Genomic DNA, 25,912 nt, shown 5'->3' on the forward strand with positions numbered 1-25,912 from the left:
AGACAGAGCTCTAAACGACGTGCTCGTGCTTGTGTGAAAGAACCACGATGACTTAACCGTCATCGGGACAATAACGAGGCCGTTTATGCATGAAGAAAATTAATGTATTTACAGAGGATGATGGAACTCTAATGATAGCAAAAGAAATAGAACAAGTACTAAGAGTGCTAACGAAAAGTCAACGATTGAACGAAGCAATGAGTGAGTTCACCGGGGCATAGCGGAGGTGAAGTCCTGGGAGAGGGCTGACGGCTCAACGACGTTGAGTGAAGGCACTCGATGCTTGGGTAGCGTGGTAGTTGCGCTGCTAGCTGCGGTCGGCAGCGCTGCTCACCACCGGGGTCGTTGACCTTGAACGCGCATGGCTCCTGCCACGCTGCTCACGAATGCTGGCCGAGGCTCTCATGGGTAGACACGTGGCTCGCCTGGCGGGAACGTCCTGGCGACGTTTCAACCACGCCAGGCACGAGGTGGTCCCGGGTCGGCCCCAGGTACGAGGATGGCTGGTTTGGTCCCAGGTGCTCGGACGGCTGGTTTGGCCACAGGTGCTTGGACGGCTGGTTTGGCCCCAGGTGGGAACCTGCTGCTACCTCGAGTCCGGAACCCGACAGGTCTCTGTTCCGCGCACTGGTCCTTCGATCGCCGGCCACGTCTGCCTCTCTTCTTCCCCTTCTTCTTCCGTCTCCTTCTCCCGCTTCTCGCGCCACCCCGTCTCGCGCCGATTCCACCTGTCGTCTTCCTCGATGGCCTCAGAGGCGCGCCGTTCAAACGCGTTTCCCGCGCTTCACTGTTCACTTGGCCCTTCACACACGGCCACTTATCACATCACATGCCCCTCTTTCGGAAGAAAGTTTTTTTTTCTAAAAAGAAAACTTTGCAAGTATGTTTTAGGCGCATTGACCACTTGTCCGCGCAAGAACACTGCACTGTCATGGTGAACACATGTCCGCAAGAAGTCCACAAGAAATGTTTGAATACACAAGAAAAAAAACATTGTAACACTTCCGTGCAGGCTTATGTTACAACCTACTCATGAAGTCGGCTCCTACATTCTCTGAGCCTCTAATATGTTGAATGACAAAAGAATACTCCTGTATAGCCAAACTCCACCTTAGTACTCTGCTATTCAGGTGCTTCGCCTTAGCTAGATATTGCAACGGTTGATGATCCGTTTGTACGACAAACTGCGTTCCGTACAAGAAGATGTGAAATTTTTCTATTGCCCAGACTAGTGCTAGACATTCTCGTTCAATGGTGGAGTAGTTGCCTTCTCGGGGCAAGAGCTGTCGGCTGGCGTATGACACTGGATGTAGTATGCCATCGTGTTCCTGCATGAGAACTGCCCCGGTACAAGTATCAGACGCATCCGAACGCAGTACGAAGATGCGTTTCGGATCAGGAGCTCGTACTATTGGTCCCGACGCAAGGGCTTGCTTCAGTGTCTTGAAAGCCGCTTCTCTTTCTGGGGTCCACAGAATCTGGTTCTTCTCTCTTTTCTTGGTCAACTCTGTTAAAGGCTGGGCCTTCTCTGCATATCTGAGTATTAAATCGCGGTAATATCCAGCTAATCCTAGGAAAGATCGCAGCTGCTTCTTGGTCTCAGGTCGAGTTGCGTTAGCAATCTTTGCCACTGTACTTTCTACTGGTTGAATAGTTCCGCCTCCCAACCGATGACCCAAGAAGATGATGGATTCCACGGCGATTTCACATTTCTGAGGCTTGATGGTTAGTCCTGCTTCACGGACTCGCTGCAACAAGTGTTGTAAAGTCTCCACGTGTTCCTCCCAGGTCTCTGTAGCTATGAGAACGTCGTCAATGTAATGGACTACGTTTTCAATACCAAGAAGAAGAGTCCTCATTAATCTCGTGAACACTGCGGAAGCCGTCTTGATGCCGAAAGGCATATATGAATTGGTAATGTCCCGACTGCGTCGAGAAGGCAGTGACTGGTCTTGAAGCCCGATGGAGTGGAACTTGCCAATAGCCTTTCGTCAGATCGAACTTCGAAAAATATCTCTTGGTTCCGACCTCTGTGAACATTATATCCGTTCGTGGTATGGGTTCGGCATCGGATATCAGAATCTCATTGATACGCCGAAAGTCCACACAGGTACGATAGGTGTTATCCGGCTTCTTGACGAGAACAAGTGGTGAATTGTAGGGAGAATTCGATCGCTCGATGACGCCAAGCTTCAGCATGTCTTGAACTTCCTTCTCGACGACTTCCTTCATTGCTATCGGCAAAGGGTATTGTGGAGTGTTAATAGGTTCAGATGTTGTCAACTGAAGGCGGCACTCCAAAATGTTTGTCTTTCCAGGTATGTCGGAAAAGACATCGTCATAAGCAGCTAGAATCTTATCAAGCTCAACACGCTTTTCTTCTTCCAGCCCCTCGGCTATAGGTTGCTACACGCCAACACTTTCGGGAACCTTGCAGTTGGTATAGGTTGTCCTGCTTCCTCCTCTTCCATGACCACGAAGGATGCTGTCTGAGAGGTTGTTTGCGGCTGCCGGTTTTCATAGCGCTTTAACATATTTATGTGGAACAGTTTGTTGTCATGTCCCAGATCCAATAAATAGTCGTGGTTACCCTTTTTTCCAACGACTTTAAACGGCCCTTTCCACTGCATTAATAACTTGTTTTCCGTGGTAGGAAGTAGGATCAGAGCAAGATCTCCAATTTCGAGTTGACGGTTCTTGCTCCCCCGATCGTAGTATCTCTTTTGGGTTTTCTTTGCTTGGGACAGGTTCTCATGGGCTACTTGCAAGGTCTTCTCAAGACGATCTCGAAGATCCAAGACGTAGCCATACGTTGTTTTCATTGCGTCGCTGATGTGTTCTCCTGTCCACATCTCCTTCAATATGCTGAGAGGGCCTCGAACGTATCTTCCATAGATAAGTTCGAAGGGCGAGACTCCCATGCTGGTTTGAGGTACCTCTCTGTACGCAAACAGGAGTGGTATCAGCAGCCGGTCCCATGACTTCGGATCCTCTTGGCAGAGTTTACGCAGCATCTGTTTCAGCGTGCCATTGAATCTTTCCACCATCCCGTTGCACATGGGGTGGTAGGGTGTCGAATTCAGATGCTGGATGGACAGCAAGTCATTTACTTCTCTCATCAACTCGGACGTAAAGCAGGACGCCCGATCGCATAGAATCTCACGGGGAAATCCAGTACGCGAAAACATTTCCAACAGGCCCTCTGTCACAGTCGCCGAATCAATAGCGGGCAGAGCCACTGCGTCCGGTTAGCGGGTGGCAAAGTCAACCATCGTCAGTATGTATCGGTTACCTCTGTTAGAAACTGGTTTCAAGGGACCGATAATGTCTACCGCTACTCGCTCGAATGGAGTATCAATCAGTGGCATTTGGCCCAGTGGTGCCTTGCCTACTTTACTTTTTGGATACGTTCTTTGGCATGCATCACATGAACGAACGTAGCGTTTAATTTCTTCCTGTACTCCAGGCCAATAGAACGATCCCAGCACACGATCCGTCGTTCGTTTGATGCCCTGATGTCCTGCCATCAGACTTTCGTGAGCCATCTCAAGCACTTGACTACGCAGATTACTGGGAACGACCAGCTTCTTCACCGTTTTGCCAGAGGATAACCGGTAATGGCGGTAGAGTAGCCCCTTTTCTGCGGTAAACGAATACCGTGTTGATCCTCTTCCAAAATAAACTTGTCCGACTTTGTCTCGGCAGGTATCCAAGGTGTTATCTTCTGCTTGCGCAGCTTTCAGCTCCTCTCTCGTCATCTTCAAAGTGTCGACCTTGAGTGTTGCTGAGTTTGGCTGGGACCTTGCACTCTTGATGCCACTCAAGAAGGGTTTCCAATGTTGGCCTTTCTTCTTATACTTCACACGGGTCGTGCTGTCCGAATCCAATTCCGCTGCAGCCAGTCTCTCTTCCCATGTTGAATCTGGGTCATGAGCCTGACGTGATCCGGGTACATTTCCCACGATGATGTCGTACAATGGGGACTCCATGCATTTTACGGTGCATACGCCTGAAAAGTAGGGGGAAAAATTTCCACCGTTGCCTCTGGAACGGTGATTTTGCTTCCATCCGCCAAGAACAACGTAGCCGTGGTTCCCGTAAGTGCTTCGTCTGGTACAAGAGAACGACGCACAACCATCGTGTCACTTCCCGTATCTCGCAATACTGATACCATCTTTCCAAATATGATGCCTTGCAACACTGGCATCGGTCGCTTAGTCATCTGTGGTCTCATCTTCACAGCGCTAGCCATACAATCTTCGCTCTTGTCGTCATCTACTTCCTTGACTTCCTTACAGTTCTGGTTCTGCGACCATATACATGACGTTTTCCGCGTGGTGGCGGTTTTCTTGGTGCACGCTTGACTGTCGTGCCCAGATTTGTGACAAAACCCACAGAATGGTTGCCTTTTCCGAGATCGGCATTCTGCAGCTATGTGGCCGGGCTTGTCACACACGAAACATCGAGTTGGAACCTTTGATGTTTTGTTTGCGCCTTTTCCTGCCGTGGTATTCTCCGCTTTTTCCCGGAAAATCTGCAAGTTTGTCTGTCGCTGCGCTTCCAGGAAATTGTCGGCGGCTTCCGCCATCTCTTCCAGCTTGCGGCAGTTTTTCTCTCGCAGAAATAGTGCCACTTTATCATGACAGCTGTTCATAAACTGTTCCGCTACTACGAGGTTCCGAACGGCTGAGTACTCTTTTTCCGTCTTCGACATCTCGACCCATCTGTCAAAGAAACTTGTTAGCCTCGCGGCGTACTGCACGCCCGTTTCACCATCTTGTGGTTTGCTGTGCCGGAATTTTCCACGGTAGCCCTCTGCGGTGAACCGAAATCTTTGCAAGAGCGCCAACTTGGTTTTGTCGTAATCGAGTGCCTCTTCTGGAGCCAGACGACCAAAGACCTTGAGCGCTTCTCCGCTCAAACACAAACTTAGGGCCGTGGCCCACTTGTCTTTTGGCCAATCTTGACCGGTAGCAATATTCTCAAATCTCTTGAGGTACGCGTCTAAGTCATCCCGGTTCTCATTGAACCCTGGCATAAAATTGTGAGGATTGACGTTAGACGATGCTCGAACCTGTCGGCCTTCGACAGCTACCACCGACTCTCTAACGCCTTGAGCCTGAGCAAGTTGCAGACGCAGCTGTAAAGTCTTCTGAGCTTCAGCTTCAAGTTTCCGCTCGAGCTCCATCTGCTCCATCTTCTCCTTAATTACTTCGCGTTCTGCCGCCCTATCGTCTCGAGCTTGAGCCTCCCGTTCTTCTACCCAAGCCTTGAGCTCAGCTCCTTCTAGCCCCATGCGCAATGCCAGTTTCACTAGATCCGAACTCATCTTTGATCGGTCTTCTATACTCTTAGCGAAATGCACCAACTCCTGCGACTAATAATGCAATAAACGGCTTCGTCCTGTCGCCTTGGACGCCAATGTAACGAGCTGTATATGGCGAGACAGAGCTCTAAACGACGTGCTCGTGTTTGTGGGAAAAGAACCACGATGACTTAACCGTCATCGGGACAATAACGAGGCCGTTTATGCATGAAGAAAATTAATGTATTTACAGAGGATGATGGAACTCTAATGATAGTAAAGAAATAGAACAAGCGCTAAGAGTGCGAACGAGAAGTCAACGACTGAACGAAGCAATGAGTGAGTTCACCGGGGCATAGCGGAGGTCAAGTCCTGGGAGAGGGCTGACGGCTCAACGACATTGAGTGAAGGCACTCGATGCTTGGGTAGCGTGGTAGTTGCGCTGCTAGCTGCGGTCGTCAGCGCTGCTCACCACCGGGGTCGTTGACCTTGAACGCGCATGGCTCCTGCCACGCTGCTCACGAATGCTGGCCGAGGCTCTGCATGGGTAGACACGTGGCTCGCCTGGCGGGAACGTCCTGGCGACGTTTCAACCACGCCAGGCCTGAGGTGGTCCCGGGTCGGCCCCAGGTACTAGGACGGCTGGTTTGGCCACAGGTGCTTGGACGGCTGGTTTGGCCCCAGGTGGGAACCTGCTGCTACCTCGAGTCCGGAACCCGACAGGTCTCTGTTCCCGCGCCCTGGTCCTTCGATCGCCGGCCACGTCTGCCTATCTTCTTCCCCTTCTTCCGTCTCGTTCCACCGCCTCTCGCGCCACCGCTTCTCGCGCCGATTCCACTTGTCGTCTTCCTCGATGGTCTCACAGGCGCGCCGTTCAAACGCGTTTCCCGCGCTTCACTGTTCACTTGGCCCTTCACACATGGCCACTTATCACATCACAGCGACCAAACGTCGTCAAATCGCAGAATAGGTCGTTACTGAAGGCTAGAAGCTTATATGTTTAATCAAAATTACAACCATCTCCAATCGTCTCCAAACGCTACGAAACGTCGTCAAATCGCAGAATAGATCGTTTCTGAAGGCTAGAAGCTTATATGATTAATCAAAAATTCAACAATCTCCAATCGTCTCCAAACGCGACGAAACGTCGTGATATCGCAAAATAAAGCGTTTCTGAAAGCTAGAAGCTCATATCTCTCATGAGAATTCCCACCACCTCCAATCGTCTCCAAACACGACCAAACGTCGTCAAATCGCAGAATAGGCCGTTACTGAAGGCTAGAAGCTTATATGTTTAATCAAAATTACAACCATCTCCAATCGCCTCCAAACGCTACGAAACGTCGTCAAATCGCAGTATAGATCGTTTCTGATGGCTAGAAGCTTATACATTTAATCAAAAATCCAACCATGTTCAATCGTCTCCAAACGCGACGAAACGTCGTGAAATCGCAAAATTAAGCGTTTCTGAAAGGTAGAAGCTCATATCTTTGATGAGAAATTCCACCATCTCCAATAGTCTCCAAACGCTACGAAACGTCGTGAAATCGCAGAATTGATCGTTTCTGAAGGCTAGAAGCTTATAGGATTAATCAAAAATTCAACAATCTCCAATCGTCTCCAAACGCGACGAAACGTCGTGATATCGCAAAATAAAGCGTTTCTGAAAGCTAGAAGCTCATTAAGCTGCCAAACTTTGATTCTATGTTCTTATTTTCAGTTTTATATCCCATTTGTAATATTATGCGTTTATGATCACTACCCAAGCTGTTAATGCCTTCCTCGTCTATTCTCATCTCTTTAAGTTTGTCATATATTCCTTCTGTCATGAGACAATAATCAATGCTCGATATCCGGTTTCCGACTTCCCACGTGATCTGCCCCTCACACTTAGGCCCCACGTTAACTATCTCAAGACTACGTTGCTCGCAGAGATCTAGCAATAACTTGCCATTGGTGTCTGAATATCCGTCAAGGTCATGAATGTGAGCGTTCATGTCCCCTAGAAGGATTATTTCGGCATCATGACCAAATTCTTTAATATCGGTGCTTATGCATTTCACTATCTCCAGATTCTTTTCTCTGCAGTTATTGCCTGTCCACAAGTAAGCTACACCTAGCCACGTTTTCTTTCCACCTACTGTGCTCGAAACCCACATGTGCTCTGAACAAGTTTGTTTCACTCTATCCAATTTTGTTCTGCTATGAATTAGCATTCCAACACCCCCACCTCTCCTTTCTGAGGTGATCCTGTTACATCCTTCCCAAATATAATTGTCAATATGTGGTGGCTCTTCCAAGTCTCTAAGGTGTGTTTCTGTAACCGCATAAACACCTATCTGTTCCTTGCTTAACTGCTCCTCAATCTCTAACCATTTTGCCTTTTTTCTGCCACCCTGCATGTTTATGTAACTAATTGCAACACGCGCCTTCTCCCTTCTTTTACCTTTTCTCTGGTTTTTCGCTATACTGCCTGTCAATGGGTCCCCCTGGTTGTTTTTCTCATTACAAGCTACCGTGGGCACCGAAGGGCCCGCGTGCCCCCCAAAAAAGCTACTGCGCGTCCTGCCAGTCGCCAGCCCACCTCATGACCAAGCCTCTTATCGAAGTGAATTCTGTCTCTTTGGAAACCGCCCCACCTGTGCACCTCCCTGTTTATATCCACTACCTCGAAGCCCTTCTCTCGACTAATTCGCCATATCTCTTTGTTTGCGTCGACAACCGCTCTTTGCAAGTTGATATTTCTCACTGGTACTTCCGGTATTGTGCATACCACTATCTGCACCTGAGAGGAAATGGCGCGCATGTCCTCGACCCCTTTCGCCAATGTGGTCGCTAGTTCGGCTGATTCTTCATTCAAGACGTCGTTTAGACCTCCCGCGATTATCACGAGGTTACGTCCATTAGCCTTAGTTGCGAGTTTTGCGCTAGCTTGTCTCATCACTGATCCCAGCCTATGTCCCGGGAACTTCCCTATTAAAACTCGTTTGTCGCCTCTCACCCTTTCCTTGACTGCTTCTTCGCATCTAACTAAATTCGAGTCCCCGGCGATTATCACGTGCTCCGACTCTTCTGCTGGACCGTCCCGCACCTGGCCACTGCCTCGGTTACTAGCGCGTGCCACTTCTGCTTTGTCCCCTCCCCTTCCCAAAACTACTTCGCGGAAGCTGGGTCCTGTGACCCTTGCACCTGTCTTTTCCAAACCTGTTTCCACCTTCGAATCTACCAGTGTGGGGGTCGATGCCCCGCTGTTCCCGCTGTCGCTTGCTTCTTTGCTCACCATGACTACCTTTGCTAACCCCTCCTCGGCTGACTTAAGCCTTTCTCCCATAGCCATCGTTTTTTCCCGCTCTGTCGCCAACGCGATCTCCAGCTCGGCGATTCTTACCATGAGCTTATTCTTTGGCAGCCATCATTATTTCCAATTTCGCCTCTAACTCGCATTGCTTCGTCAGCTCCCTCTGTCTTCTCATCCGTACAAACCTCTATTTTCCATCCCATTCCGCACCCTGAACACTTTACGGTCTTTTTGACAGGCGACGCTGCGAGCCGCGCCGCCTGTCGGCGGCGACATGAAGTGCGTCACGCTCCGCCGCTCAGTGAGCGCACAGTGCGCACAGTGCTGCGCACTACAAACTTCCAGAACACTGTCCTAGATTGAACGACGGCCATTCTCTCTCTTTTTTTTTTCTTTTTGCGGCACTATCCACGCGTTATTTTAATTTCTTTTCGTTAGTGTTACACTCTTTTTTTTTTAGCATTAACTTACTTCAACATAATGAAAAGTGGTGCCGTCTATGATTATTGACGCGAGAAACGCTGTGGTCGTTCGTTCCTGGATTTGGCGAAACAGCTCGCCGCTCGGTGCAAAATGTCAGCCCGTCATTTTGTTTCGTGAGCATTGCCTTCGGAGTCATCGGATGACCAGCTAGAATCATTGTTTGCTTGTTGCAGGTGGGTATACGCCTCTGTTGATTCCAATGATCCTTTCGCTGCGAGTCGTTTGCGTTTGCTTCAGCATACGGCCATGGCTTGTTTCATTCGCAGAGGAGTGCCTCAAGTAAAATTGCGCCACCCTAGCGAGCCCTGCTCTTCGCCGTCACAACACATCTTGGCTAAAGTCTTGTTTGTTCATACTTTTGCACTTGCTTTCATGGTAACTTCTTGGAGGTGGCTACATAATGGGACAAAAGATACATGACTGACAAGTGCGCCTTATGCAGAAGAACATAATAAGAGATGCTTACATGTCGCCAAATAGCCAACGTAACTCTCATCAGTGTGGCTTTCATAAGCGGCACCTGGCTGAACTAACCCACGGTCTTGCAAGTGCTTTGAAAAAACGCAAGCAGGTAGATATAATATTTTTAACGAAGCTTTCTCTAAAGTCTCCCAGCCTAAACTGCTCCTAGGGATTCATAAAACTTTCAAAAATCCAGTAGTCACCAAGTGGTAGTTTTCATTCGATCTGTCCAACAGTGTGTTATGAAATACTATCAGCAGTACCCTAAGGAAGTGTCCGGTGCTAATCCTGGTTTTTATTAATGATAGCCTAATAATACCACTCTACCCGTTCGACTGTTGGCAGATGACTGTCCGGAATAACAAATTCCCATCAGGTCTCTTGCCGCAGCCTTGTGGCGAATGGTATTAAAGACACACACAAAAAAAACTTATATGTCAGTTATCAAAAAAAAAAGTTCTCTCTCATACATATTCCATTAACAACCTTCCTCACAAATCCCAGAGTAGTTAGCATACCTGCCAACTCTCCCAATTTACCCGGGAGACTCCCGACTTTTGACATGTCTTTCCCATTATCGTGAAAACTGCGCGAAAAATATGGACTAAGCGAAACAAGGCAGCACATGCGCATACTGACAACTAAAACATTTATTGAAAACGAGAATAGAAGGAAGAAAAACATTGTGCGACACAAAGAACGTACGACTTGTGAGCTTGTTGAAGCTTATTTTATTTTAAAAGCCGGAGATAGTTGTGTCGCCAAGCCCTCATTGGCATTATACCAAGCAGAGATTGCTTATCTTGATGCACAAATATAGAAGTTTTCAGGTGTTGGAGCATGCATGGGTGGTTCTTGTGTTTTTCTTCCTTCTATTCTTCTTGTTTTCAATAAAAGTTTCAGTTGTTAGTATGCGCTTGTGCTGCCTTGTCTCCCTTTGTCCACGTTTTCTGCACAGGTTTCATGATAATGGAATACCAACTCGCCCAACAAGCCATTCTTCTTTCCGATTGGACAATCGCGGCCATGAATCCCCAATTAATTGCCTCAGCCCAATATCGAAAAAAAACAAAAAAACTACCGTACTAGTACGATCGTGAGTAATCGCTAGACCACCGTTACGGCAACTTGGTCGTGTCCGCGGTAACTATGCGACACATGAGCACTTCCGGCACTACTCCCCTACGGTTGTTCTAAAGTATGGCCAGGCTTTGCGGGTGTGTGGTGCTCGCTGGTGTTGTACTGCGTCAGGTTGACTGACGGATAGTAGCAAAACCCAGATAGCGCATTTTGAAGCAGTTTCAATTAGCTAAGCATCGAGCGATGTCTGCCAAGGCATCTAGCTTGCGAGGCAAAAGAGAAAGCGTGCACTGACCAGCGTGCCCGTGGATTTGGAACTGACGATATGAATTGGCAAGTACTGTGGTGTGAGGCAAGCTCAGGTTCATCGAGTTCGAAATAGCATGGGCTTATTAAGCTGCGTGCCGCCTTGTATGAACACAGGAAGAAACAAGGCAAGCAGACGACCGTTGATCAAGACAGAAAATACTAAGAAGGCTTACCTAGGTGTTTCCGAAGTGCGATAAATTATTATCTGTTGTTTATTGAACTCAAAACTACTAATATAAACTATGATGCCGAGGATGTGTTCGCGATCACGAAACCAGCCATTGGCAGTGTTCATTTCACTTGGCCGAAAAGAGTGCGAGCCATTTTCGGCTGTCCGTGAAATGAAAGTGCAGATTCCATGTGCGGTGCAGAGCTATATTTGTCTCACATGTTCACAAGAGCCTGATCTGCAGTGAATTCTGAGTATGTTCAGAAAGTGTTGCAGGGCCCTTTGAAGTGACCATTTGAGATGAACATGAATTTTGTATGTCTAGTGTGAAAGTGGTTGCATGTGTAACCACTGTCTTGTACACACTGTGCCAGAAAGGCGAACATTCCCAATTACTTTAGATTGTTTTGATATGCTTTAGTGCACAACACGAACAGTAGAGCTTATTCTGGAACTAGCACTGCCACCAACGATAAGCAAGGAATCTTCCATGCCACATGTATAAATGCTGACCTGCCTTACCACTGTAAAGATTACTCGACTGCAGACTCATCTCGCTGCTCTCATTGTGCAATTGCTTTTACTTTGACTTTTCATTTGCCAGGCACATGTTCGCCCAATAAAGGGTTCCATATTTCCCAGTCTTGCCGCAGCCTTCTTCACCTTCGCAATCACATGGCATTTGGTGGAGGCGCTGGTTCTTTCATGTTCCGGACGCCTACGAAAAACCTTGAACCACGGCCAATAGATCAAGAAGACTTGAAAGCCCTCCCAGATTACGGGGCTAGCCACAGGCAGCAAGGACTACCACTGGAATGTGGGCTTCTTGAAAGGCCCAGAAATACCACGGCCATGACGACCACATCAGCCACGATGACAGCCTCTGGTTTGGCTGCATCAGTCATGCTTCGGCAGCCTAGGGAGCCGCTAACTTTCAGTGCATCACCATGCAAAGATCCAGAAAGCTGGCTGGAAACATACGACCGAGTTGCCGCTTTTAACTACTGGGTCTGCAATGAGATACGATGCCACGTGTATTTATTCCTCGAAGGCAGCGCCAGAACCCAGTTCGAAAATGGAGAGTCCACGCTAACAATCTGGGACCTCTTTTGCACTGCATTTCTGCATGCTTTCATGAGTGTCGTCTGTAAAGAGAAGGCCTTCCTAATGCGAGAGTGAAGCAAGAGCTGCTTGCTGGCCTTGTTTGTAGACCACTGAAGGCAGTCAACGAACTTCTTTCTGAAGCCGCGACGATGAAAAAGGCTTTGCAGATGTGGAAAAGGCAGTACAACCACCACTTGCTGAAAACTACACGAAGCTCAAGCCCTTAGCGGGTCAAAATGGCTGACTGGGCTAGTTGGTGATCCATTCTGCTTGCTTGAAATACGAGCGCATAATGTAGACAAGGACTTAACACACGGACAAGCGCTTACTACCAACTGAAGGTTTGCTCATAAAGAGGGACAGCTAAGACAAATATATACTGACAGATAAAAGTTTCGTAAGCACATACGATAAGAGCACACCACAAACAAACCATAACAAGAGCGATAAAAAACCCTTCCAAAGCCCACCTTACCTTGCAGCAATTTCTTGATGCCTACAGCATCTGCCACTGTCCAGAAACTCAAGCTCCCTATCAGACAGAGCTATTGATGGTTTGCTCACGCAAGTCGAGCTGCCACCCGCTATGTTTGCAGTTTCAAATCCTTGTACGCTCATCTATGTGCCTATCAACCACAACTGTGCTGTCAAACTGAACTTCGCACCCACATCTGCTGACATGCTGGGCAAGAAAACCATCGTTGCCGTTGTGAACGTTGCACGCATGCTCATGCAGTTTGCAGTTTAGACATCTTCCGCTTTGTCCAATATAACAGGCGCCGCATGAAAGCGGGATTCTGTAAACTACATTGTTAATGCAAGTGACAGAGTTCTGTGTTTTGTTTTGCACAGTTGCCTCTTGTGTCTAGCAGCACACGTCAACGTAGCCAACTGAGAAAGCTTGTGAGGTGCAGAGGAAACTACACACACTCCAATGCGTTGCCCAACCTTTTTCAAGCGGTGGGTGACCTGATGCATGCAGGGAACAACAGCTATTTTTTCTTTTTCATGGTTGCTGTTTTCTCGTCTTTCTGCACTATTTCTTGCGCCATCTTTAGCCCTCCATTTTCTCCTGATGCCTTCGGCCATGGAAACCAAGACTGGCTCAGTATAACCAGCAGACTTAAAGCCTAGCGACCTGATCGTGGAAGCTGGCTTCAGTCGAATGAACACAACAGCGATCCATTGCATTACTAAAACAGCTATTTACACTGCCTCTTTTGACATGTTTGCTATGAGCAGACGTGTACGGCAACAGCGGTTTACCTGCGTGCGGCTCATACGCCCAGCTGGTATGTTCAGCTCTAAACGTAAGCTTAAGGTCAAGAAACCTGATGGATGAGTTCTCTGGCATTTCATGAGTCAATATGAGCGGATCCAGGCGTTTCATAAAGAGGGACAGCACACCTCTGGCCCGAGACACAAAACCTTGCGGATCACATTTTACAGTGACTAAAAAATCATCAACAAACCTAAACATTTTCGTCACTGCAGTGCTTCCTAATTCTTCATGAACCGCCCTGTCCAACTTTTCCAATAACAAATCGCTCAAAAGTGGAACCAGACACGACCAAAAAAAGGTGCTGCTAAGGTAATATTCCAGCATAGAAACTAAATTGTCAATGGAAACTCCAGTTATTAAAGGGACACTAAAGAGAAACAATGAATCTGTTTAGATCTATAAATTGTGCTCTGAGTACTCTAATGTCGTTAATTTCACCAGCATAGGTTTAATAATAGAGGAGGAAATCAAGTTCAAAGTCTCATTTTTAAATTTTGTGCCAAAATCTCCCCCCCTGACGTCACGGATTTCAAAGTGTACTTATCGTATTTTGGTGCCGTTGGCTCAACAGAATTACCCCAATTTTGGTATGTTAAGTCTATAGCCCCCTCAGAGGACAATGTACTTTATTTTTACCGATTAAGAACTCATAATCCCTAGTAGACGCCATCAACACATGTGATGTCACGGCGAATGGTGAGGCAACTTCAAGGTGGCGTCACCCCCCACATTTTGTTTTTGTGCATTTTCTCGCAGCAAGCGTGGGGTTTTTGGTATCGTGAAAGAGTACTTTACTAATATGAGAAAAATCGTTTTGCTCTTTAGTGTCCCTTTAACAAGTGCCACCATGTTCCTCAATGCTATCTTGAGACAAGGAACAAGAAAGGTCCTCACCATCACTAGAAGACCAATAGTGAATGTTGCTTCTGCTTGTCAAGAAAGAAGTCAATAGTTTAAGGAACGTAAGGATCGACATAGCCTATTTAAATTTTCCAACAAAGATCAGCTGACTTATATGCCAGGTGCCAGTGTACTGGCGAGTGTATTAGTTGCACACATGTATGTTCTTGTGCTGATATATACTCGGTGCTTTTAAAAATACAAGTTGTGCGTTGGTGCTTTTTCTGTCTATCCTGATTTCTTGCTACAATTTGGCACCACATTTTTCATGAACTGGCCCAATGAGTAAGTGTCCTAAGTGAAGTACTCCCAAGAAAGGTTGAAACGAAGTGGGTCGGTCACGCCATGAGAAGGACTGATGGTACCGAGAGGTGGCCAAGACCTTTGCCGGCATAACGTGGACAGGGTGGGTTCTCACTGGATGAGGCTTGTGTCCTGCTTGAGGTGATGATGAACTGGGCACGGAAGCCTGCTAGGTAAATTTTATTCTTTAATGTTTCGAAACAAATCTGGGGCTATTGCATGATAGAAATTCAATTATTGCATCCTTCTCGGGAACGAGACAAGGCTGGCTGCAAGACAAACTCACTGGAATAACTTTGTCATTAGAAGAGGTCAACACTCGTGGATAACATTGCTCACTGAAAATTACACCATGAAAAGTGCAGTACAAGACATTGCTTCAGACCAGCCATATCTGCCATGGCTGCACAAACTGTCACAAAGGGTGACAGTGCTCACCCTCTCCTTATCCTCCTCTCCTTAGTCTGATGTGGTTTGCTTCTCATAATTAGCTGAGGTCATTGCCAAGTGAAATGGTCACAATTGTGATGATGTTCAGGACAACAGTCTGTAATTTGTCAAAAGGCATTGTAGTGTTAGGAGACACTGACGAGAAAGACACAACAGGATGAGTGCTTGTCTGCTTGCCTTTTGATGCATTGAACCAACTAGCCCAAGAAGCCACATGGTCTATAGTCTGATTCAGGCAACACGTTGAAAGCAGCTGGTTGTGTATGGCTTGTTTTGAGGTGTGCTCACCATCACTGTGCCATTGGTGTTGCCAGGCTCTTAGGTTCGTCGGCAAGCCAGTGCTTCGCAACTTGTCAGTCATCTAATGGGGTCGGCTAGCTGTTTCCTGAGGATAATGATTGGTGCTGGCTAGGTCCTCATAAGAGGTTCGCACCTCAGCAGTTCTTGCCAACTGGCGCTTTTTTTTTTTCTTCAGTCAAGACACTCCGTGCTGTCTAGTGAATCTCTCACTGCATGTTGTCATAGTTCGCTACAAACCAATGTGTCATGCCCACAGGTTTCACTTATCACTCGCTCTTATTACATGGCCAGCTCTTCTGTCCACAACATTTGATTGCAGCCCTCGCAGGGGCGTCTGCGGAAGCAGGCATGATGATTGGTGACGACATCAAATGGGCGACCATACAAATAAGGTCGGAATTTTGTAAGGGCTCAGATGATCGCCAGGCACTCTTTTTCCGTGACGGTGTAATGTCTCGGCTCTAGTAAGCGTATGACTTGCGTATGCTACGACATATTCGGGGAACCCTGGTTTGCGCTGCGCAAGAACAGCGCCGAGGCCTACACCGCTGTCGTCCGTGTGTACCTCCGTTGGGGCCGTAGGGTCGTAGTGGCGTAGTATGGGAGGAGATGTCAACAAACGACGGAGCTTTGCGAACGCGTCGTCGCATTCGGACGACCACGAATGTAGGGGCCCGTTACTCCCAAGGAGCTTCGTCAGCGGTGATATGGTGGTGGCAAATTTGCGTATGAAACGTCGAAAATATGAGCACAGTCCTACGAAACTGCGCTGTTCTTTGATGGACGTAGGTTTGGGAAATTCGGCCACGGCCCGAAGGTTGGCCGGATCGGGAAGGATTCCGTCCTTGGACACGACGTAGCCTAGGATTGTCAGCTGCCGTGCTGCAAATCGGCACTTTTTCAGATTCAGTTGAAGGCCGGCATTGCTCAAACGTGTCAAAACAGACGTTGAAGATGCGTGGAGAAGTCCGGAGCGAAAACAACGACGTCGTCCAGGTAACACAAGCACGTGTGCCATTTCAAGTTGCACAGAACGGTGTCCATCACTGCGCTCGAAGGTCGCGGTCGCATTGCACAGACCAAACGGCATGACTGTTGAACTCGTACAAGCCGTCGGGCGTGACAAAGGCTGTCTTCGGTCGAGCGTCATCAGCCATGGGTACTTGCCAGTACCCCGAGCGCAAATCGAGAGATGAAAAGTATTCTCCTCCTTGGTGGCTGTCAATCGCGTCGTTGATTCGCGGCAGCGGATAAACATCCTTCCGAGTGATCTTGTTGAGCCTTTGGTAGTCCACACAGAACTGCACAGAACCGTCCTTCTTGGCAACGAGAACAAGAGGAGATGCCCATGGGCTGTCCGAGGGTCGAATAACATTGCGTTGAAGCATATCGTCGACTTGCTCATTAATTACCCGACGTCTGTGGGAGACACGCGATATGGACGTTGCCGCAGTGGTGGTTGGGCGCCAGTGTCGATGCGATGCGTAGCAGCGGACGTGCGGCTGAGAGAAGTTTGCCCGGCATCGAAAGAAGAACTAAATTCTTCCAACAGGCACAGAAGCTGGGAACGCTGGACCAACGTAAGGTTGTCAGCAATGGAGGGACCAAATACATCCGTGGGTGATGAATCAGACGTGGAAACGGCACTGATGGTACGCGAACTGGTGAAGTGTGAGTCATCGGGTGCGTCCAGAGCTTGTGCGTCTTCGAGGGGCTCCACTCTGCCAAGATATTCCCCTCGCACCAACGTAACAATGTGCGGGGATGGGTTGGTAACAAAAATAGCGGTGCTACCCTGAGTGACTTGCACGGTCGCGAAAGGAACCAGCAACCCTTTCCTAGTGCAAACGCGGCCAGATGGCGAAAGGAGTGCAATGGTGTCGCAGAGACTGGTGCAGCAAACTGGCACGGCCGTTGACGAGTTTGGAGGAACTTTGGTATCTACTTTGACGAGGATCTTGGTGAATGCCGATGGACTGTCTGCCGGCGTCAAATGTGAGAACGGTGAGAGTTCGAGGGCGGCTGGTGCGCAGTGAATTATGGCGTCGTGGCGGGAGAGAAAATCCCATCCCAGGATGACGTCGTGGGAGCATGCAGCAATTATGGTGAACTTGACGTCGTACATAACGTCCTGAATGATGACGCGAGAAGTGCATACTGCTGTAGGCCTAATACTCTGGGAGCTGGTGGTACGGAGGGACATCCGAGAAAGTGGCGTCGTCACTTTTCGGAGTAAGCGGCCAAGTTTTGCGTCCATAACGGATATGGTGGCTCCAGTGTCGATAAGGAAAGATGCGCGAACACCATCCACAAACACGTCTATGACATTCGATGGACTTCGCTGAGGGCTTTCACAGTTCGATAACGTCGCAGCCCTTGCCTCGTGGACTGCGACGACTAGTTTTCCTGCTCTCGTGCTGCTCTCGTGCGACAGAACGTGACTGCATTGGTGACAGTGAGCGACGTCGTGGAGACGGAGAGCGGCGAGTAGATGGTGCTGGGCGTAACGTCGGTGACATAGGCGGATCGTAGAATGCACGGCTGGACTGGCTGGTGGCGGGTGACGCGACTCGAGGTGGCTGCACGCAATGGCAGTAACGTGCCACGTGAGCGGCATAATCGCATGCAAAGCAGATCGGCCGATTGTTGGGTGTGCGCCATCGGTTTGCCGGGGCAGGTCCCGCCCGTGTCACAGGATGTGATTGACGGAGCGGCTGCTGAAATGACTGCATGGTGGGTTGCAGTTGGGGCCTAGGGATGACGGCAGCATACGTAGCCGGCACGCCCGCTTCGAAGGACGGAGGTCTAGCGGTGGCTTTGGCGTAACTCAATGGTGCAGCCTCAGGGATTGCCTGGTGCGTCCTGGCTACAACTTGAGCGTAACTCTGTGGCGCAGGAGCCGGAGGTTGCTGGTAGTACCCAGGCATCACCTCCACAATTTCCTGCTCAACCCCTCGGCGGAGGGGAGGAAGAAGGGTCGTCGATGACTGTTGAAAGTGCGGCGGGTAGGCGAAGGCCAGGAGAGAGAACTGGCGTGCGATTTCCTCGCGCACGAATGACTTCACTTCTGCCAGCAGCGTGGCCTGGTAAGGTATGGCCGCCAAGCCAGCAAGCTCTTCGTCGCGTGATGGAGAGCGACGGGTCATTGAACGTTGCTGGCGGAGCTCCTCGTAGCTCTGGCACAGTGTTATGACCTCGGCCACGGTGGAAGGGTTTTTGGCGAGCAACATGGTGAAGGCATCGTCGTCAATGCCCTTCATAATGTTCCGGATCTTCTCAGACTCGGACATGGTGCCATTGGCTTTCTTACACAAGTCCAGGACGTCTTCTATATAACTGGTGAAAGATTCACCGGCCTGCTGAGCTCGTTCGTGTAAGCGCTGTTCTGCTTGCAGCTTACGAACTGCAGGGCGGCCAAAAACGTTGATGACGGCGGTCTTGAAATCCGACCAAGTTGCAAAATCAGATGTGTGGTTGTATACCACAAGCTTGCTACTCTCGCGAGGTAGAAGACCAAGTTGCTCAACTTGCCTGCTTCGTCCCATTTGTTGGGTACGCTCACGCGCTCGTAAATTGCGAGCTAGTCCTCCACGTTGGTGCCATCGGCGCCAGTGAAGGATAGGTGGATCGCGGATGCGTGGGACACTGGGACATGTGGTCGGTGTGGGCGGCGGCGTTTGTTGAGCGGCGTCTTGAGGCATGGTAGATGGCAGAGTATAGGAACGAAGTTCCAGGGGCATCGAATGGGAGCACAGCACTCTCCACCAATTTGTTAAGCTGTTTATTGGACGGCACTCGGCGACAATGCGCTATGGCGACAGTCAAGGCAAAAGCACAGGCTCCGAGCGCGAGCGACGTTTAGAAAAGGACAACCCACTAGGAGCCGCTAGAGAGCGCAACCGTTAAACAGTACCAATTGCTTCGCCACAAAAGAAAGTAAAGTGGACGAAAAGATAACTTGCCGCTGGCAGGGACCGAACCTGCGACCTTTGAATAACGCTTGAAATAAACAGCACAAAAAACGGACGGCGACGGGAATGAGACACACAAGACAAACGCTGACTTCCAACTGAATTTTTATTGACAAGAAAGCAACTTATAAGTGCTTGCAGGGAAAGTTAAATGCAGAAAAAAGAACATAACAAGAAAAGACAATGATGGAAACCAGGCTAAAAACTAACAGTCATAGCAGCCGGCTGCGTACACCCTCGCATTCTAAAAAACCCAGCTCTCTGTCAGATAGCAAAACTGATGGCTTGCTAATGCAACCGTGCTTTTCTTGCGTCATCTGCGCAGCCTCACTTATTACTCGTACTTTCTCGTACTTGCTCATCCTTGTTCCTCTCCACAACTGTGGTCCCTTGAAACTGTGGCGTGCACCCACATGTGCTGACATGCAGTGCCAAGAAGCCATCCTTACCATTGCGTACGTTATTGGCATGCTCACGTAAGCGCTCGTTCAGGCATCTGCCTGTCTGGCCCACGTAGCACGCCCCGCAAGACAAGGGTATCCAGTACACTACTCCTTGCACACGGTCGACGAACCGTGTTCTGTGTTTGACAACACATTGTCTTGCTCGTCTCTTCACGGGACAGGTTCTGTTCGCCAACTGGGACAATTTGTTGGGCGCACTGAAAATAACTTGCACATTAATGCGTTGCCCTATTTTCTTCAGGCGATAGGACACGAAGTGCATGTACGGGATGACTGCCACTCTGTCCTGCTTTTTAACAGTCCTTTGTTCTGTATCGCCGTCAGTGCCCCTATGTTTCCTATTTCTGTGCATTGACTCAGCTGCAGAGATGAGCAAAGGACATGGATACCCTGCTCCCTCAAGGCCTTTCGACTGTGCCAGGAGACTAGCTTCCAAGACGTGTTGGCAAGACGTTCGAGAAGCACAACTCTACGATGGCTCTCTTAACTAATTTACTGTGAGGTTAGGCTTCTGTGACTGGGGCTCGTATCGCCAGCACGTGTGGTCTTCAGAGAATGACATTTAAAGATCCAGGACGCGGATGCTGTCCTTATTGGGCAGCTCGGAAGTCACCACGAGCGGACAGAGGCACTCGCGGAAAGTTTCTAAAACTTGCATGACCTGAGAATGAAAGATATGTGAATCACATTGCATGATTATCAGATAATCATCCACATATCTGAAAGTTTTTTTTGACGGACAACGTGCTAAGCTGGTCCTTCAATGCCCTGTCTAATTTCGCTAACAGCAGGTCGCTCAGAAAAGGCGCTGTGGAAGACCCGATACAGGTTATTTCAAGTATGCATAACCAACTAGCGCAGTCTGCTACATAACGCATCCGATGCTCTACCACTGAGGTACGGCGGTGGTCATCTTCCCGTCCACTTTATGGGGTATATATGTGCATTTAAACATAGGAGTGTTAGTCAGCGCCGATCGCAGTCATGGAGGCGAGTGTGGAACACACTTTTTCTGCCTGTTGGCGTCATGTAGCACGGGATCTTTTTACGAGCTGGCGGCTGACTAGTCGGTCAGCTTGGTCCCTGCCGGCGGCAAGTTATCTTTTCGTCCACTTTACTTTCTTTACATTTATATCCTAATTACTACAAATACCGTATTTACTCGCGTAATGATCGCACCCCTAAATTTTGTCGCCTAAATTCGATTTTCTTTTTCCCCGTGTAATGATCGCACCCTGAACTTGCCGCATCGATATGTCGTGTGCCAAGTCTAGCCGATGATCATCGCGTTTATCATCTGTCGAATGTTGCGTTCATAACTCTTCCAAACTCGCCAAGTGAACTGCACGCACCAAACATATTCGTAATTTTTGCCCACCGTTGACGGAAACGTGCCATTTAGGATTGCAGTAAAGGCAAATGCCGCAGTTTTCACTGAATGCCCGCCATGTGTTTTATGTCTGTGGCAGCTGAACGCGCCCATCTTTGTTTCTGTGATCTGAAAGCAGGCATCGCTACGCTAATGCCGTAAATTTACTGATTTAAATGAAAGCATTCCTTATTTAGACAGAAGAGACTGTTTTGACGCGCGTGACGTACTCACAACCACCGTGACTGACGAAAAGAAGAAAAAAAAAATGCGGTCGCTTCGCTCTGTGGGCCGCCATGTTTGTTTTGCTATCCCGCACTGTTACAGCGGCGGCCGCCTGTTGGTCGACCTGTTGTCATCCCGCAGCAACAAGCTGCCGACGCATTCCCATAATTCCTGAAAAAGCCGTGTCGCCGCCATCCCAGCCGCCTGTCACGGCGTCGCCTGACACCACGTTTTTTTGGCTGTGCTTTGTGATCGTCTGTTGAAGCGCCGTTTCACCATGGGGCGGTATGCGAGCTTTACTGCCGCGTTCAAGCTGAAGGCGCTTGATTACGCGCTAGAGCACGGAAACCGCGCTGCCGGCAGACATTTCGGCGTCGACGAAATCCGGATCCGATATTGGAAAAAACAGCGCGAGAAGCTCATGGCTACGAACAGCACGCGCCGGGCTTTCCGCGGACCCAAAACGGGCAAGTTCCCTGACATCGAAAAGGCAGTCCTCGAATACGTGAGGGACATGCGCAAAGACGGTTGTGCCGTGTCGTTAGACATGGTACGGACACAGGCGCGCACAGTTTCCCGGAGGCTGGGAATAGCCACAAAGGACTTCCGCGCCAGTTCCGGCTGGACGACACGCTTCATGCGGCGGAATGGACTGTCGCTGAGGCGGCGGACGTCGTTGTGCCAGCGACTTCCATCCGCGTACGAAGACAAAGTGATCGATTTTCACAGGTTCGTCACGAGGATACGCCAGAAGAACGGTTTCCTGCTTTCACAGATAGGCAACGCCGACCAAACGCCGTTGACGTTTGACATGCCTCGAAGCACTACTGTGAACGAGAAAGGTGCTCGAAGTGTGCTCGTGAAAACGTGTGGTGCGGAGAAGCAGCGGTGCACCGTGATGCTCGCAGTGACGGCAGACGGGCGGAAGCTGCCGCCGTATGTGATTCTGAAGCGAAAAACACTTCCGAAGGGAAACTTTCCCCGTGGCATTCACATCCGCGCTCAAGCAAAAGGGTGGATGACGGCAGACCTCATGGTCGATTGGATCAAGACGGTTTGGGGGCGAAGAGCAGGAGCGCTTCTGCTTCCTTCACTTCTTGTGCTGGACAGCTTTCGGGGCCATCTCGTTGACAGTGTCCGTACCGAGCTGAAGGAGCGGCGCACGGAAATCGCAGTGATCCCTGGGGGTCTAACTTCGCTGCTACAGCCTCTGGACGTGTCACTGAACAAACCGTTCAAGGACAACGTCCGGAGGCTGTACGCAGAGTGGATGGCGGCAGGCGACCACGATTTCACGCCAAGTGGCAAAATCAGGAGACCCTCCGTGGAAGTCCTCTGCTCATGGATTCTCGAAGCGTGGAGTACCATTTCCGACTAGGTGGTCGTCAAGAGCTTTAAGAAGACTGGCATTTCCAACGCGCTCGACGGGACATAAGGTGACCGTCTGTGGGACAGTGAAGACACTGCCGATTCCGACAGGGAATCGTGCGGCGACGACACTGACGCCAGTGACGCTTCGGACTCAGAATAAACGTTAGGGGGTCAGAGAGTTCAAAAATAAAAGGGCAGTGTTCCATGCATGTAGCTCCTGCGTAATGCGTGCATTTTATTACAAAGGTAAGCCTTACTCTACTTTTATTTTTGGTTATGTTCATGATAGCTATCGTAAGAATTCAGATTAGCGACTTCTTTGCGTTTTTGATGCTCAGAATACAGTGCAGTCCACTTATAACGATACCACATATAACGATATATCGGTTATAACGATGGGTCGAGTTATGTGTGTCATTTTATGCATTAAGTCTATGAGGGAAAAAACCATATATAACGATATGTTATCGGCCACATATCGGATATAACGATCAAAATTTGCCGTCTGGGCGGCATTTTCTGTGTATAATAATCGTTACATTTGCGTTTCCAAGTTCCCCTGAAACGAACGATGCCGAGACGGGGCGAAACGTTTACCTACGCGAGTTCGTATCTGCCGCCATTTCCGCGCTGCGTGCGCTGCCCGCGCAGCCCACGCGCCGAGTGCCATCGCGAGCTTGCGCAGCGCGCCACAAGATGGCGCTAGCCGCGTATGTTGTGCCTCGCCACTCGCGCGTGGCCCACAATCGCACCGAAAGGAGAGGGAGAAGAAAAGAAAAAAAAAAAAGAGGCGAAAAGCAAGTTGGCGCGCCGCTGCGGCGTCCCGGGCGTCCCAAAGAATTACGTCATGATTACGTCACCGACACCATCTTGTCGGCCTGCCTCCGTGCCGACAAAGCTGTGCGCCCCGCGCCGGCCGCGGAGGCCGCGCGCGCGCCGCGACGCTAGTTTTGAATTCCTCGGAAGTTCCGTTGTAGCACGAAGCGAGTGTTGAGCGCAGGCACCAGGCTGGCCGTGCAGGCAGGCTATGCTTGGCGGACACCTGCAAGTCTCCCGTTGTGGTTGGCGGGTCATTGTTCGCTCTTGAGACTTATCGGAGTGGTCGTTATGTCAGCCGTGCTCTGCCGCCGCCGCCGTACAGGAGCCCGTCCTAGTCGCCGGCCTTCGTATGAAGTTTCGTGATGTTCCGTTACATGAAGCGAACTTTGGCCGGCGTGTGCAGTTTTTGTGGTGTTTGCGTGTGCGCTCTTGCCGCCGTGGTGGTTAACGGCACGCACAATTCGTACATCATGCAATGGCGCACGGATACTTCAAGACTGTTGAGATATTTAGGTGCGCCTAAAGCTTGACGCTCTCGTTGGAGCTTAAAATAAAGCTTTGTTTTTGACATCCTGCTTTCTAGAACATCTATTCTTTAGTGCTAGTGGTAAATTCGGGATCGAAGCTACGAATATACGTCCCGCGGTGGTTTCTTTTTTTTTTTTTTTTCGGCAGTCCAGATATAGCGATCACCGGTTATAACGATCATATTTTTCGTTTTTCTCGATATCGTTATAAGTGGACTGCACTGTATTGTTTCACGGAAAATTTACCCCGCGTAATGATCGCACCCCGAAGTTGGCGTCAATTTTTTTGAAAAAAAAGTGAGATCATTATGCGAGTATATACGGTATCATCCCCTATACCTTCCATGGCATTATTGTCTGTTAGTTCTCATTAATATTGTGTCTGACAAATTAAAATGAGCCCTTAAAAGTCATCTTCTTTCCTTCATAGCAGGGCTGGGCATAGATACTCAGAAAAGTATTCCGGAATGCAGATATCAAAATACGTGGACTGGAAGCCTAAAATACAGATACTGAGATACACTTTCCTTTACCATAACGGCATACCTGCCAAGTCTCCCGGATTACCCGGGAGACTCCCGGATTTTGAATGTTTCTCCTGGTTGTACGGGTCATAGGAAAATCTCCCGGAAATCCAGTTTTGCCCCGCACGTCCAGTGCATTGCGCACCCCGTGCGTCACGATGACGCGAGGTGGTACGTTTCGCGTACAGATGCGCTACACGCAATTTAACAATTGATCATAAATGTGTTATAGGTTATATCAGCCGTTTATATTTCGTAGATGATGCGTTTGTGACACAAAAATCTATCCCACAAGTTATCTCGCCTTGAAAATTTTGTGTCACTACTGCTTTAAGTGGAGAGCCCAGCACTTAAAAGGGTAGCCGTTACCGTTGTCTGTCGAGAGAGCGTGTTCGCCAGCACTCGCGACCGTCCCTGTCTCAACGGCGCCCCTTATGGTCCCTTGCCCGACGAAATAACTGGTAAGCAAGCGACGACAGGCCTCGCACGAGGAGCGATGTTATCGTATGTGCCCTTCGCGCGACGGTGACGGCCGGGTCGTTTCATCTCTGCTTCAACCGCGTTCGTCCCTAGCGCTAGCGCGCATTTACTCGCACGTGAAACAGACGATGCGTAAGCGATGTTATCGATTTGGACTCTGTACAGATCAGCGGCGACCGCAAAATCCCGCTGACAGTGTCCATATAATTGCTATCGCAGTAACCCCCCCCCCCCCGCGGTCGACATACTTCATACCCCCCCCCCCCCCCCCATTGAGTAGATCTCCCGGATTCCGTTTCTCCAAACTTGGCTGGTATGTAACGGGATATTTCAGAGATACTTTCGCAATAAGATGAAAAAAGTATTCCGGAATACAGATACAGCAACACAGATACTGGAATACTTTTTTTATGTCAAGGATGCTCATACTCCGCAAACACAATTATAAGTGCAGCATAATGTTGTAAATAAAGTTCCAGTGCATTGAAACTTTCAGTTCATTTATTTATTTCAGTACCTGTAGCGCCATTAGGACATTACCAAGGGGGGGGGAAGATTACAATGTACATAATTAGTAATAATGACATAATCACACGTATCAATTGCAATATAAAGTACACTATTTCACAGCAACAGTAACAAACACAATTATAAGTGCAGCATAATGTTGTAAATAAAGTTCCAGTGCATTGAAACTTTCAGTTCATTTATTTATTT

General features: G+C 49.1%; 1 protein-coding gene across 1 annotated transcript in view; it reads left to right on the forward strand.

Moving 5' to 3' along the window:
• The first annotated feature begins 9,072 nt into the window (after positions 1 to 9,072).
• The window catches only part of LOC119378529 (nuclear distribution protein nudE homolog 1), a 28,825-nt gene continuing 11,985 nt past the window's right edge, over positions 9,073 to 25,912 (forward strand). The window contains exon 1 of the mRNA XM_037647635.2: positions 9,073 to 9,259. The gene's annotated coding sequence lies outside the window, so the exon portion shown is untranslated. The remainder of the gene's footprint in view (positions 9,260 to 25,912) is intronic.

The sequence above is a fragment of the Rhipicephalus sanguineus genome, unplaced genomic scaffold, assembly GCF_013339695.2.
Source record: "Rhipicephalus sanguineus isolate Rsan-2018 unplaced genomic scaffold, BIME_Rsan_1.4 Seq858, whole genome shotgun sequence".
NCBI classification, from domain to species: Eukaryota; Metazoa; Arthropoda; class Arachnida; order Ixodida; family Ixodidae; genus Rhipicephalus; species Rhipicephalus sanguineus.